Genomic DNA, 16,117 nt, shown 5'->3' with positions numbered 1-16,117 from the left:
GTGGTGTGCAAGTTCTTAAGGGCTTGAGAAGATGCGTGATCTGCCATGCTCGATTTTAAACGTTGACGGGCCAGCAAAGGAGAACTGAATGTCTTTTGCTTTCAATTCATCTCTTGGAGACAGGAAGCCTTTTCTCGTTTCAACAGTCTCTTTGGAGTAGTATTGGGTGAAGATTATGCGATGACCTTCCCAGGTGATGTGGTGATTTTTCCTGGCAAATTGCAGGACGGCCTCAGCGTGTTGGTAGCGGAGCGGTTTACAGATCAAAGGGGCGGGGGCCTTTTTTTCTCGGTGCGATGAACGTTGGAATTCTGTGTGCCCTGTCTAGTTCGAGGCCGTGGTGAAATGTAATCCCTGTGATCGTTGATATCCAAGCTTCAAAGAATGCCACATAGGATTCCGCATCTTTTTCTGAGTTTTACGGAACACCAAAGATGCAAACATTACCTCTTCTGTTGCGATCTTCTAATTCAGCATTCTGTCGCTTAAGATCATTTGTGGTGCTCTGGATGTGTTATTACCCTTGCTAATTTTGAGGTTTTGTCTTCTACATCGCTGATATGTTCCGCTTCATCAATGCTTTTGTTCATAGAACTCATGTCCGCTCTGATTGCTGTGAGCTCCAGTTGCATGGAATCGGTATTGTTTTTCGTTGATTTAGCTAAGTCGTGGACTTCCGCCAGCTTTTTAAGAATCATGTCAAGCGTGCTAGTCTGGTCTGATTTGACTTTAATAGGAGGAACACGACGTCGCTGCGGGTGTTTCGTCAGGACGAGGGCTGTGGATGGGCGCCGGCCGCTTTACCTAGAACGGCCTACTGGGATACAGTGCCCACACCCTCCTCCATTGGACTAATAGGACCTTCAGTCCATCACCAGTTCTATTTTTGACTCAGCAAACGGACTGAGACAATCATATCATTAAGGTGGCATGACTCTCTACACAACCTAGGAACTCCGAGTACACATTTCCTTTGTTACCCACTAGCAGGCCTATATTAAGGTCCATGCTTGCAAAATCAACTTTTGATTGAACCAATACATAACAGGATTACAGTAGCCGGGAAGATGACCCTTGGACCCAGATTCCTTTCACACTTTTCCCCATATGCGACGTCCCACTAATTAAAAGCCCTGAAGAAGTCCCAGTTTGGGACGAAACGCTTCGGCTGTTTGTGTTTCACTGCTTTTTGAAAATAAAGATTTAAAGAAGAACTTCAACATTTCTGAGGAATATCTCCTTATTGTGCTTAAACACCATTTGCACTTACTGTTTCATGTTTTGTGGTGCACCTTTGCGGTTGTTTGATTTGTTTTTCGTTGATTTAGCTAAGTCGTGGACTTCCGCCAGCTTTTTAAGAATCATGTCAATCGTGCTAGTCAGGTCTGATTTGACTTTAATAGGAGATTCTGACAATGTTGGTTTGGGTCTTACTTTCCTATTGTGAGTCTTACTGTCTTTGTCCGCAATCTTCAGTGGGACCAGCAGGCTCGTGCAGGGTGAGATAAGAGCAGAGGGGAACAATCTTGCCCCGAAGAGATTTGATAAGCCCCCGTTTACACGCTCCTGCATTCGGATCCCTTTGTTTTGCTGTTGGTTTGATGCTTTGGTTTTCTTATCTGGATAGTAGGAGCCTCTGTGTACTAGGACGCCTGCTGATCAAGGTGGGCACGCTGTGGCTGGTAGGTAGTGGGCGTAAGTGTGGGTTGTTCACTTGGTACCTACTGTGCTCTCATTATAACCATGCAGGGGGTTGCTGAAAGTTGGTAGTGTTGGCGGTGAGACACGGTGTAAAGGTGGAAGGAGGTTCAGTATACTGCCAGTAAGTTCATGCAAAGGTTTTGAAAGATGCCGGGCAAGATCTCCCTCTAAAATTCCCTTGCGAGGTTGAGCTACCCAGAACCGATACAAAAGGGCGTCAGTGGCTGGAAGCAATGGCAAGAACAGGTGTGACCAGTAGGATTCCAGCAGGTCTAGAGGGTTAGCGCGCCACCTTTATGCCATAATTCAGCCATTATGAAGGATGCGATACAGGGGTGTGAAGAGAGGACTCGCCCCCGCCACTCAGCATTCAGGCTGTATATGCTTGGCAAACCCTTAAGAGACATTGCTGCAGTCCCATATTTGAAGCAGGTGGGCTGTTTTCTGTTGGGCACCTCGCAGTAAGGTCCTACAGGTGTCTGGTAGATTGTGCAGGCAGTGTGTTAGCTGTATAGTAGATCCTCGAGGTCAACTCTTTTAATGTGGATTCTGAAGCACTCCTCGTCGCTCACGCCTCTTGCCTCTCAATAAACTCTGATTTATGACTAACACTCCCACCATTTTGAGGTCAGGCTGGCCGTGGGAGAGTCGGGGCTTGCTGGGGCATGTTGAGACGCTGGGATGAGGGGGAGAAGCAAAACGCTGCACATAAGTCGCTGCCAGTGATTCATGCAGAAGACTCACCCCGTGGTTGAGAGGCACAGGGGGAGCTCGCAGTGTCGCTTACAGCACCTCCGCCACCATTTCAGGGTCCGGCAAGTTGATTACGGAGGAGCGAGGTGAACTTTAATTTAATGTTCCACAGCAGAGTCACTCACCATAGAAATGTTGGGCTTTGCATGACAAAGAGGATCCGTCTGTCCAGCTTAGGAAGTAGGGACCAATGCGAGCAGACCAATGTTAGTCAGTGCCAGGAGTCTGCGCCATTTTGGGAGACCACAGTCTGTTCTGCAGCGATCCGCTTTCGGTGTCAAAATCACCTATTTCGAGGCATCAGAGGTGCGGAATACAGGCATCGGGGTGCGCTGAAGACCAAGCGGATTCGAAGCCCGTGGTCCAAGGTTGGAGGGAGTTGATTTATTTCCGGAAAATAGATTGTCCCTTTTCTGCGCGCCGAGAGACTGATTCAGGCAGCCACTGCCACTGCCCACCAAGCCACGCCCCCTTGCTTTTAATAACTTTAACCCGGCACTACCTCGTGCCTTTTTCAAATCCCAAGTAAAATGGAATTATAAGGATTAGCGAATTAAGTAATGTGAATTCCAGGTAGAACACTCAGACGCTGGCCGAAGAGGTACCGACGGACAGAGCGGGGCCTCCTTCTCCCCGAGTGGGTGCCGGGTGAGGTGAGGTGATCTCCCACAGAATGCTGGGAGAAAAACGAATAGTTGGATAATCACCAGAGAACATTTGGGCTCAACGTTTCTGGTAGGAGTAATCCATGTTTTCAATGCACTTATTATTCTTCACGAATTGCAGTCGCTAATATCATCTGGTCCTGAAGAAAGCTCGGACTCACTGTCCATATAAGCTGAAACATGTCGACCTCCATGCACTGCGCCGTCATATAGTCATTTTTTAAGACTATTAGGCGTTGCTTTTAAACCTTGACCCTGGGATAATACCTAATAAACATATTTTTTGTCTCAGTAGCCAATTTTATCTACACTTCACTTTTTTTACACTAGCACTGCACGCCATCAGTACTACTCTTGAAATACTGTGGTCTGGAAGAGTATTTTCAAAATCCATCTCTGCATCACCACCAGGTGCGCTGGGTGAGATCTGGATTTATGATATGTATCCCACTTGACGATACTCCATCATAAAGGTGGGCTGATGGGAATTTTTCCAACCCAGTGTTATCATAGTGGTGACATGTTGGTCTAACGGTCCTTTTTGCGCGACACAACACACAAACACTCGTGGACCAGGTAACTCTTCTTTCTTTTTTCAATAAGTTGTAGGGTCTTGAGCTACCGTGGTCGTTAAATATTCCCCTTTGACCCCCCTCACTTTATTTTTTTAGAACATAATTGTGTGCTAATGGGCTGAAGCTGACAACAGCAGATCTGTGTTACATGTCATCTGTACTAATGCCACCTGACGGATTGTTTTTAAAAGCCTGTTTTATTAAAAACGCAAATGCCAATGCCTCCGCCACTGCTACTACCAGTACAACCACTGCTGCTACTACCAGTACAACCACTACTGCTACTGCCAGTATCTCCACCACTGCTACTACCAGTACCACCTCCAATACCACCACCCCAGCACCTCTCGCTCACTAGTATTAGCTTGGGCACTGTATAAGGCCTGAGCTGCAGCCAAGACCATCCCTCTATGCGTGCCATAAAGCACAGTCTGCCCTGCACCACAAGGTGGAGCCAGGGCTCTACTACAGCTGGAGTGTTTATTAGGCCAAATGTAGTAATGACCTTGCGCAATGCCACGCGCATACTCCAATCACGGAGAGGGCAAAAAATAGCATCTTTTCATATAATTGTTACACTGGCTGGAAACAGCACACGCCAACATTTTTTTAGGGGTTGTGGTATATTTGACTGCAAAAATAAATGAATAAGGAGGAGTACAGTTTTGTTTCTCCGATCATGTCACGCTCTTGAAGTAAGCTTATAATGGGCTCGAGGGCATTTAATATTACTAGATTTTAATATTACTAGATTTTATTTCATCAGGATGTCCACTTTAGCAAAACTTAAAAGAATGCACCTTTCGATGTCTTTGGCAATCTTCACCGCCCACCACTTTTGATTCCCTCATCGCTAATTCTATGCGACTCCAGTCGCATGGGTGGGTTTGAATCCAGTGGGTAACACCTCCTTATTGAATTGTCTTTAGTAGTTTTAGATCCCACTTGCAAAAGGTGTGCTTTGTGGTTCTGCCCTCCAGCCGCACAACAGTTTGCCTGTCATTTACATTCCTTTGTTGATTATGTATGCCCTGGCACTCTATTTCTAAGTATGAAATCGGGGACTAGAAGTAAATGGTGTTAATCACCTATTTTCTAATTCGACACAGTATGTAATCTATCAGTCAGTGACCAGCCACATTCCTCTGGATTGCCAGTGTGGTGTCTTTAAGTAGTTTAGTTCTTAACTGCTTCTTCCATGAACTTTCTTTTCAGAAAGTGTCAACAGCGACAACAATGTAAACTGTCATCCAGTCAAAGAGCTATAAAAAGCATGACCGGGTACAAACTGCTTCTCATTCAACCAAACTGGTCACTTATCCTGTTAGGATTAACTCGGTCCCTAATACTTCACGGAATTAATAAAATAAAAAAATATGGAAGATCAAAAAAGAATTGGCTCAGCTGTTGCAATGAAAAGCTATGCAATGCATAAAAGCCGAAACATTAAATGTTAATTGCTACTGCGTAATTGGTTTGCATAACTGGTTGACCCTTTGGTGGTGTCTCCTTTTGAAACTGCGGTTGCAATAGTTTTTACCTGTTTACACTAGGAATATTGTGGCATAAACTAACTGAACATTTTGATTGCTCTAATTTAGGGTTACCCTTAGTTGGCAAAAAAAATGTTAATCACAATCCTGACCAGCCCGTAGTCGAACCAATACACACAAGGGGGAAAAAGCATTGGCAAACCCAATATGTCTCGCCTACGCAAGAGCTACTGGCTTTGTCAGGGTTTTCTTAGCTATGTTGGACAGCATTTCTGAAAGTAAAGAAAGAAAGTAAAGAAAAGTGATCAGTGCAGGCAGCTTCATCACTTTTTTTTTTTCATCCTTTACTTTTTTTTCCCTCAAAGCCAGTAAGTAGGTCTTGCCTATGAGAGCTATTGTTTATGCTAATGTTTGTAGCCATGCTGTACAGCAGTGTGGATGCTTTGCAGTGTGGCTAAAACTAGTTTTAGGTCTCTCCTATCCCATTCTGCAAGGAATGGATAGGGGAGAACTATAGGGTTGGATCAGGAAAGCTAAACCAGGCGGCAGATTTTGATGAGTGCATGTGTCCGTGCACGCGCTTCCATCCGCCTGCCTCGCATCATTGCCACCAGCAGCTTCACTTTGATCCCCTCCGCCCCCTGCTGCATGCGCTTTACATCCGCCTGCCTCGCGCGTCCACATCAAAGCCATCTGTTGCTTCCCCAGCGTGCTCGGCCTCACTTCTCCACTTCTCCCCCCGCCCCCCCTCCTAATTACATCCCTGATGTTCACACTTCACGGCCACGAGGCCGTGCTTCAAAGGGATCTGCTCCCCCCGCCCCCTGCTTCACACTTTTCACGGCCGCCAGGCCTTGTCTCGCATATCTCCCCCCCCCCCCCCCCACCCCTCCCTCCCCACAGCAATGCCAAGAGCTTGTTGGGAAAGGTATTAACTATCTGGCGTCTCACTTGTAATTATCCTTTATTACACTACACCAGATATATGCATAATCATGCTCAAGTTGTGGCTGCACACAGAGCACTCACCTGTATGAGTTCGGACATGGGTTTTCAGTTGGTTACACGGAGTGAAAGCCTTCCCACAAAGGTGGCATACATATGGTTTCACTCCTTTATGAATCCGCATATGCCGTCGTAGGCTGCTGGCTTCAGAAAACACCTTGCCACAAGTGTTGCCTATGGGCCTTGTCTTTGAGTACTTTCCATCTATGTCCTTCTCTGAGCCCTCAACGTCAAAGACGCTGTCTGCATAGTCCGTGTTTGAAAATCAGTGTTCTTTCAGAGCACAGCTCCGTGGCTTTGCGTGTTCGTGTTTCATTGCGGTAGGGTGACCTGCAATGTCTTGTGTTAAAAAAAGTTTCACTTTCAAATGCAGATTCGAACTGTAACTCCAAGTCGTCATTCACTTGTGCAGCTTGTTCCGTTATCTCGGAGGATAGTTTGTTGGCATCCAGTAGCATTTCTATCGACGAGTTTTTGTTTGTTTCCCTCTTCTGGTGCTGTGCAATTTTATTTTGTAGCTTTTTGTGAACACTGAAGAGTCTTTTTCGTTTCCGAATCAGGGACGATTTTTTCTTCCAAATTAGTCTTTGTTTGTAAGCGAAAGCAATCTGAGGAAGCACCGTCCAACTTCTTGTTGTTTTGATCTCCAAAATGGAGAAAGCAAGACTGCTGAGGCAAGTCGGCGCTAGCTCCATGCTCAGGCATCTCAGCAGTGGCATGGATGGGAATCCCAGCTCTAGCTCCCATCTTCATTTTACATTTAGAGATCACTTCTTCCTCTTTTAAATACTCAGCGGCCTGGTGGATTTCTCTGACATTACATCTAAAAACAAAACAAGGTTAAAAAGGCATTATTCAAACAGGCACTGGTAAACCTAACAGTTCTAGCTGTTTTATGCGTGAAAATGATTCTTTGTTTGTCGTGTTTGTGTTCAGATGGACTGGAGACTGAGTGAATGTGGAAATGAGTCATAATCATCATAATCTTTATTCGGTGCAAACATGTCTCTATAAAAGATGCAAATATCCATAGATAAGATGCAACACATTTACAAAAATTGTAAACAGTCATTAGTCAATAAGGCCACCAATAACTAAAAAGGCAAATATCCATTGTGATAAAACCGTTAGCAACTTAGGCTCTCTGAAGATCATTACAAACCAATTTCATGAAGGGTCTCTAAAAAAAAAATGCATTTCCATATCCTAACACACATTAAACAACTTGTTACAGAGAGACAAATAACTGCTGGAGGTATATATAATCCTTCAACAAGGGTAAAATATACTTTTCCTCAGCACCTTATAAAGATTACAAAAAAAATAAAAGGTGTAAAAATGATTGTTCAGAGAAATTTGTCACAGGGACACAGTGGTAAATTAAGTCGGTCCTGGCCCCTACCCACAACGCCCCCTCCATTAAAAGCCACACACATGTATTATATTTATGTAAATCTATTCAGCAGAAAACGGTGATACCCGGTATTGAACCAACATAAAAACAGTTTAACACCGGAGGTGGGTCAGTACAATGGCATCAGAGCGTAGAGATTCTTATTCCATTTCAACCTCTGCACGGTTCTTCTCTTAGCTCACACAACGACCTCCTCAGTTCCTTCCCATCAATCTTCTAGTTTCCCTTGTTTTTCTGCCCTTCTGCCCCATTAGACTCGTTTTTGTGCCCTTCTGCCCTCTGTTAGACTCGTTTTTCCCTTGCTTTTCTGCCCTCTGTTAGACTCCTTTTTGTGCTCTTCTACCCTCTGTTAGACTCGTTTTTTTCCCCCTTGCAACCCCTGCCTCACTCACTCGGCGCAACCCCTGCCTCACTCACTCGGCGCAACCCCTGCCTCACTCACTCGGCGCAACCCCTGCCTCACTCACTCGGCGCAAGCAGCGCTGGGAGCAACACCCCCCCCTCCCGGCGTCACTCGGCGCAACACCCCCCTCCCCTCCCGACGTCACTCGGCGCAACACCCCCCCTTTCCCGGCGTCGCTCGGCGCAATCTCAGCATCAATCTGTGCAACCATTCAACAACTGGTTCAAATATTTGCTCTCAATGTTTCAAGCTTTATTATAATGTCACAAAAAGATGTTAATATTTCACTTCGGTTCTTGGATTTTCATCACAATAAAATACACTGAACATAATCTTTGCAAAAGTTATTTACAAAAGTTTACGCTATTGCCATTATAAATTAGAATCACTTTTATTTAAGTATTAATTATTTTAAAAAATTTAAAGCCATTGTTATTTGTAATATCAATACATCTAAGTCACGTAAATACAAAACCTGTTGCATTACAAATGCTATAGGTGTCACATTTGCGAAAGTTATAACTATTGGCATTGTAAATGACAAAGCTATTAATTTAGCTATTTTCAAAACCAACACATAAATTTAAAAAATGTCATTTACAATACCAATAGCTCAAACTTTCATAATGCGAGAACTATTGCATTGCAAATGCTTGTTTTTAAATGCTGTGGTGTAGTCGAGGCTAAAGCGATTTTTGAAGACTTGCTGGGTGCATCAGTCTTTAATTCCTCCCTCAAAGGTGTGACCTATTGGCTTTGCCAATGCTTGTTCTTGTTTTTCCCTCCTCTAAAGTATAGTTTCTTTCCCGTCCTTTTGATTACCTAACTTGTATCCTTCCACTACTCATTTATAGAGAAGACCTTATTATTTGCCTTAACCGCTTAAATGCAGAAGATGTGATGTTCACATGCTTGCTCTTGAAAAAATTTATTTTCGCAAAATGAGTTCATAAGGCGAATAGCCAAGCTCAGTAGATCCAAAGGATAATATGGACAAAAAAATGTGTTGCCAGAGGCATCTAGTTGTGTCCCTACTGCAAAAGAGGCCCAACAGTCTTTCTGCTCCCACTCCCAGGAGCATATTAGGGGGTGATTAGCCCCAGGTCTGCCCCAACCTCCCCCCCCCCCCCCCCCCCCCCCTCCAAGTTTATGAAACTTGGAGAAACCCACAAATCCAGGGTGCTGTGATTGCGTGGAGCCCACTATGTTTTCTGGAACCTGCGGGGAACCACACAATTCCTACTACCCAGCGTTTACACACGTCTCCTGATTAAAAACATCTGATGTGTGGTTGGGGCTAGTGTGCCTGCACTGCAGCATGAATGGATGAAAACCATGTCCATACAAAGTTAGTGTAGTCTTTGCATGGTCCCTGGTTTAATCTGCTCTCGTCACAGTTGATAGATCCCAGATAGTGAGGAAAATGTGTAATTTGAGCCAAAGTTGGAGGGCATTCTGGGTAAGAGAATGTAGTAGGATCCATGCAAGTCACACCTTGGACTCTCCTTGGTGTCTTGTTTTTAGAAATGTCTGGGTTTAGTACGTTTTCCTACTTGGCGGCTGAGACTGGGCCCAAATAGTCTGCTTACCCACAATACCAAAACGGGTTGACTTTTTAATAGGGAAAATTTTGTCTCCAAGTTGCATTTTAATGTCTTTCTAGACCAAACCAAACAGGCTGTATTAACCGCTTCTGTGCGGCAGGAATTCCAGCCCTGTCCTGGACATTCCAATTGCGGGCGTGGTCATGACGGAACCATTCCGTCATCAGCACAGCCAAACCACGACGGAATGGTTCCGTCACAAGCAAGGAAGGGGTTAATGCTTTTATCAAATGCGTGGGAACACTGAATAGTAGAATATTGGTTCTTTTTAATAGAATCTCTCTTAGTAGTTTTAGCTTCCACTTGCAAGGCAAATTCGGGAAAAAAGGGCTTTAGGAATAATGGGTAAAACGCCCATTATTCCTAAAGCCATTTTTTTGCCCTTTATTCCTAAAGTCAATTTTTCAGGAACATTTAAAAACGCATAGGTTTCCGGCATAATAGCTATTCATAAATTAGGTTTTATCATACGAATTGAAAAGCTGCAGCTCAGTTTTTGGGTCAGTGAGTATCACTTTTTTTTTTACAACCATCTAACACTTGTGCCCAGAAAAGTCTTGCACCTAATTTTTTAGTGCAGACACAGTATTAACTTCAAGGGCGTGTGCTGTTCCTACTACATAATTCAAGACCGACTTCAGCCTCTCCTTTTTGTTAGCAGAAGTTTGTGTCTTTGCTGTTGAGATCCCATAGTTAGCTAAACACTGCTTTAAATTAAAACGCTGTTCTTCGAAGTCCTGTTAATTTTGCGTTCGCTGGCATTGTAGCCAATTGCCTTTTAAACATGTGTTCAGTGTGAAATGAGTGGTGGCGTGCCATATATTTCCAATTTATTTCAAAGAACAATGGTCCTAAGGGATCAAAATATAACAAAAAATGGCAATACAGACTACAATGAGTACTATATTTTTGAAACACGTCCAGCCGGACGCAAGTTTATTCAAAAGATAACATGGAGTTGTTGGCCCGAGAGGAGGCCAAAAAATATAATGGCAAGATAGGGTACAGTCCTGTACCTATCCCAAGAGGTTTAAGAGAAGATAAACCAGGAAGAGAGGGATAGAAAAAAAGGAAAACTTTTCAGGCAAAACAAGAAGTTTTTGAGCCAATCGGTGACTTGTAGTTAAAGTAAATACAAATACAACAAATTCACCGTGCAGTGCCAACCATTTCATATGACCATATTAAATAATATGCTACACTGCTTATTGCGTCGACGTTTCGATCCCTAGGGGCTCATAGTACAATGGGATCATCATCAGGACTATTTTTATAGTTAATGCCTGCAATACATAAAGCCAATTGGTGTTGACTAGTGAGGCCTGGAGAGATAACCTGTAATTGGTTGTGGCAGGTTCCCTCTGATGGATCCTCGTGGTTGCTAGCTACATATGGTGTAGCAGGGCATCGGATGGTCTCTGTAAGCGGTTGGCTTGGAGTCAGACCGTTCTTTGACTTGCTTCCAGTTGAAATGCTATGGAGTGTAGGGCGAAGCTCAATCGGCTTTTGGCCCCTTCGTAGTTACAGCGCGAGTGTGCTGTATGTAGGCGCTCAATGCCAGGCTAGTCGGGATGGTTTTACCCGTTCAGTGGCTTGCTTTTTCGATGAGAGCAGCGGCGGGTTGGGCGAAGCACGATCTGCTTCTGCCCCCTTCTTAGTCGCAGCGCGGGTCCATCTAACACTTGTGCCCAGAAAAGTCTTGCACCTAATTTTTTAGTGCAGACACAGTATTAACTTCAAGGGCGTGTGCTGTTCCTACTACATAATTCAAGACCGACTTCAGCCTCTCCTTTTTGTTAGCAGAAGTTTGTGTCTTTGCTGTTGAGATCCCATAGTTAGCTAAACACTGCTTTAAATTAAAACGCTGTTCTTCGAAGTCCTGTTAATTTTGCGTTCGCTGGCATTGTAGCCAATTGCCTTTTAAACATGTGTTCAGTGTGAAATGAGTGGTGGCGTGCCATATATTTCCAAGGCACACAGTTTGTGTTTTCTTAATGTTACCACCTTGCTTCTCATCCTTACTACTAACAGGCATTATAGAATCCGTATTCTTGATGCCAGCAAGAAGTAATATTAGTTGTTTTTTAAAATTAACACACTGGAGCTTTCTGTAGTTGCCTATCGGTATCTACCCGGTGTGATGAATATGACTTGAAAAATGTATGTTACGAAGTTACCCTGCAATTATTTGCCCGACTCTACAAATCGAAGGCGTGGTGAAAGCTTCCGTCTCGATTCGTGTAGTTGATTAATATTTGGGATTATTTTCTGCCTGCTTTGTTTGGTGACATTCCTTAATGCGATCTGTCTGTCGTGCTTTGTTTAGCTGTCGAGTTATAGAGTTCACCTCGTTCTCTTACCCGGCTCCTTCCCTCTCTCCTGGCTGAGTCAACTAGGAAGCCCCTGGTGGCTGTCTCAGTACAGGTGGGCGGGCGGGCTCCATCTGGCAGGCGGAAGCGCTGTGCTTGTTGGCACTACTACCCACTTGTACTGCGCGGGCTGGTTATTCAGTAACACAAACAATGCCAGCTCTTGTTCATGCACAGGCCTCTCCGAAGCGCTGGCTCTTTGTGGCATGGGCGCAGGCTTCCCAGCATCGGCTCAATGCTGAGGGTGTGATGTCACCCTCGTCCGGCCGCGTGCCTCAACCTCATTGTTAGGTGCCGCCATGTGAGACAGATGGACGAGCTGCTGAAGGGTGGACTATTCTGTCCCTGCGGGGGTGTATACACAGCGCCCGGCGCGTTTACCGTAAGTCCTTTTTTAGTCTACCCGAGAGGCTTTCCCGCCTCTGCCCACAGCGGATTGTCGGGTCTCGTGTGTCCGGGCGCCCACGCCAGTCATTAGTAGTGATATCACTTTCTTGGCATACTTAATCTCGTTCTGACTTCACATGGCATTCACAAACGCTGATTTATATGGTTGACTTCCACATACGTATAATGTAAAATACAAATCTGTTTAAGATCGCACACTTTCGCCCAATAAACCTCATTCCACTGAAGTGCAAATCAATATGGTAATTACATTCCGTAATTTTTATTAAAATCTCTGTTCAGAGATTTTGGCATTTGCGGAAATAGTATTTCATCACACGAATAATATAAAGCGGTGTTTTTAAATCAAAGTTTATTTTAACATGCATGGCCTCGCGTTTTACCATCTCTTTACACCTACGCCAAAGATCTTTCAAGATCTGACACCCTACAATCTTTTCACTCCAATGTGAGATTCTCAGCATGTAAAGGATTCTCTAAAACGGCAGTTTAAACCAATGCCTGCAGCTCTACCCCTTTTCTCTTCTGACCAGACCTGGTTGCTAGTGGAACGAGTTATCACGCGCTGCAGGCGGCATGAAAACACCCAAGTGCGATTGGTCTTTTGGCCCTTAGGTTCGTCTCTGTTAATGGGAACTATGCTGGCCTTTTTAGAAGGTTAAGTGTGCGTTTTGTTTAGGTTTATTTGTAGTTGGACTATTTAGTCTGACTGCCCGGTGCAGGAGAGTGGGGCGGCAGTATACCTTTTGCGGGTACCCCACCGACGTCTGAATCTTAATACGCTCAACCGGCTACTTAGCATTCTTTGGCATTTTACTACTTTGGAGGCCTGTCTTTCGTCAGGGCATGTCTGAAATATGACAGTTACCGCAGAGCTCGTGGGGTAGTGGGCGCACTTGTTTCGGTTTCACGTTAAAAACTGATGTAGTACGAGCCTGCTTTACTTGGGGGCAGCAATTCCACAATTGGTGCAGCTGCCTGTTTCCATAGGCTGGGCCATATTGCTGACAAAATCATATGGTTTTTTTAGATGCACAGTTTTACTCGCGGTGTTACTTTAAGCTCCTTTATAAGTGCATGCGAGTGTCGTGGAATCAAAGATGGATTAAGAGTCCTTTTCTAAACCTCCGTTGGCCTTTCTTACCGTTGGTCACTGGAGCCTGTTTCACGTATGGGTTGCTTAGACTTCAAAGCATTTGCCTTCTGAGCTGCAGCTAAGCCGAGGAGAAGATGCCATTCTTGCTTATGTTATCCGAATATGGAAGGCAAGTGTTTTGAAACGCTGATGGCGCTAAAGCTAAACTGCTGTTCCTCCGTGTCGGTGCTGAAAGTACAGCGAGTCCTCGGCAACGCTGAACCACGTTTAGTTCAGTGGGCCATCCCCATTCTTTAAATAAAAAGCTGGCATAGAAGGCTCATGAGAATGTGCGATTTTATGTGCCTGCAGAGTGATCACAAAGGGGCACTGCTATATAACCAGAATAAAACAAAGTTTCATTATGCCGTCAGTTTTTTGATCCCTTGCTTTTTTACAACTCCTGGAGTTTCTCTGTCCGTAACTTGTAAAAATAACTCGATTTAGAGCACCCCTGTGCAAAGGTGTGTGTTTTGCAGAAAGAAAGCTCTGACATTTCCTCAGGAGGAGCCTTTGACATGTATGGAGTCTAATAAAACTAGTGCATAGAAGTCCCCATAGATTTGAGTTTATTCAACTAATGACGTTATCCAAAGACTTCAGTGCCAGCTCTCGACAGTAGCACCGCATAAAGGCAGTAACTTCGAGTTTTGACAGGGCTTGAACCAATTTGGAATGTTTATGGCATGCTAAAGCCTTCTATGGTCAATCCCATTTTATTTTGTGTCCAATAGGATTTAGTTGAGTGCTCCTTCGAGCCTCTCTGATAGGGAGTTAGGATTGAACTATACGGAGAAGGTCTATTGTCATTTCTCGGTATGACTGCATTGTGCAATTCTTTTTGTAATGCTTTTTGTTTAACATATAGAGAACGTCTATGGTTCATTTAGCTTCTGCAGTATCAACATGCTTTGGCAAGAAAATAATCTGCTCTGGAACTCTTTTAAGATCTCTGCTACCTGACCGCTTTTAGCTGTGTGTAGGCGAACACCCTTTGTGAATAATACCAAAAGCTTCACAGCGGGCCTGGAAGTATGCACATTGCTTGCCATTGTCTACTTTCACTCTCATTTGCTTCCTTATTAGTTAATAGCTTGTATTTCTATACTGTTGCTGGTCATTCACCTGTTGGACAAACAACAACTGTTCCTTATAATAGGAAATTGGTTCTTTTGCAGAATTCTGCAGCCATCAATAGATGGGAATTGTGAAAAATGTAAAACGCAGAGACACAAACCACTATCCAAACTTTTGACTGTTCTGCAAAAAGTGCTCCGTGCTCTTGAGTATTCACAATGATAAATGGCAAACAAATAGTGAGTTACACAACGTGCAAATGAACCAGAGTAGATAATCTGTGGTTCTTATAGGTCCCATTCGCCCTTTATGTCTAACGTTTCGACCCTAGCCTCGTTATGGGTCATAATCAGGACTGTTAAGATTTACAGAGAGCAGCAAGCCATCTAATTGCAACAAAATTAAAAAGTACATGTTGAGGGGATATCATGTAAATTTGTCTCCCAAAATATTTTTGGAAAGAGGTAAATGCACCTATTCACTGAGAAACTACAGTGTTGACTTTTGAAGTGGTTTGGCCTATATAGATCAGAATACAGGGACATCAGAATAGATGACAATTTTCGTATTACAATTATAGTAGTCCCTTAATGTCGGTCTGATGTTACCATGAACACATTCCTTGCAATCAGTGTAGTTACAAATAAAACAACTTCCACCCCTCTAATGTCCTATTAGGCGATTTAATCCCAAATAGGGGCCTTGGTCAGTGCAGGTCTGTTCAGAATAAATGCTGGTATGAACAAAATGCTCCCTTAAGTCCTACCCTTGCGAAAGGAAAACCTTGGAATCTGGTCAGTGAGGCCTACAAAGGTAAGAGACCTATTCTTTTTCGGATTTTCGGTTAGGGCATTACTCCGATTACAAAATGTGGTAACGCAGACAATACAGTAGTCTCCTTTTTTTGGCCTTGAAGGAAAGGAGATGTTTATTTGGAGAATACAAAGCTATTGTCATGGATAGTTTCGCCAATTATTTTGGGCAACCATAGGCCAACAGTTAGTTACTAAGATTTTCTTCTCTTAAAATAGACGGCGCTCCGCTTAATGTTCCCACGAATACATAGGAAATGACCAACAGTTTATCAATCCTGAAATACCCATGGGTGACTACTGGTGCACTGAAATAGTGTGTTCCTTTCTGTCCGTTTCTGAAATAGCTTGGTACCCAGCTGGCCATCCACTTCCCAGATTGTCAAGTCAAGAAAATCAATGGAATTCAATCTTGTATCTGGAATGAGGGAATTAATCCAGGTTAGGAATTCAGACAGAGTATATACAGTGCCTCTCCAAATCATCCATAAGTAGTTTCCCTGCTGAATGTGACTATTGTAAAGGTGTGCCTACAAAATGATGCAGCCGTGCTGCACAGCATCAGGAATGCTTAACATGGTGAAATACCATTGGCAAATCCAGTAGGTCCCAAAGGAAAGGCCTATTAACTTTGCCAATGCTGGCTTCCTGAGCAGTTTGTGTTGCTTGTAATTCTCAATGCGTTGCATTAGCCAAGCTCTAA

At 44.0% G+C, this 16,117-nt stretch overlaps 1 protein-coding gene across 1 annotated transcript in view; it reads left to right on the top strand.

Annotated features, from left to right (window-relative positions):
• The window catches only part of TMED10 (transmembrane p24 trafficking protein 10), a 73,648-nt gene that overhangs the window by 27,314 nt on the left and 30,217 nt on the right, over window positions 1-16,117 (top strand). The window lies entirely within an intron of this gene.

This window comes from Lissotriton vulgaris, chromosome 9 (genome assembly GCF_964263255.1).
Source record: "Lissotriton vulgaris chromosome 9, aLisVul1.2, whole genome shotgun sequence".
NCBI lineage: Eukaryota > Metazoa > Chordata > Amphibia > Caudata > Salamandridae > Lissotriton > Lissotriton vulgaris.
The sequence above is the reverse complement of the archived record's forward strand: the minus strand, read 5'-3'. Positions and strand labels throughout refer to the sequence as shown.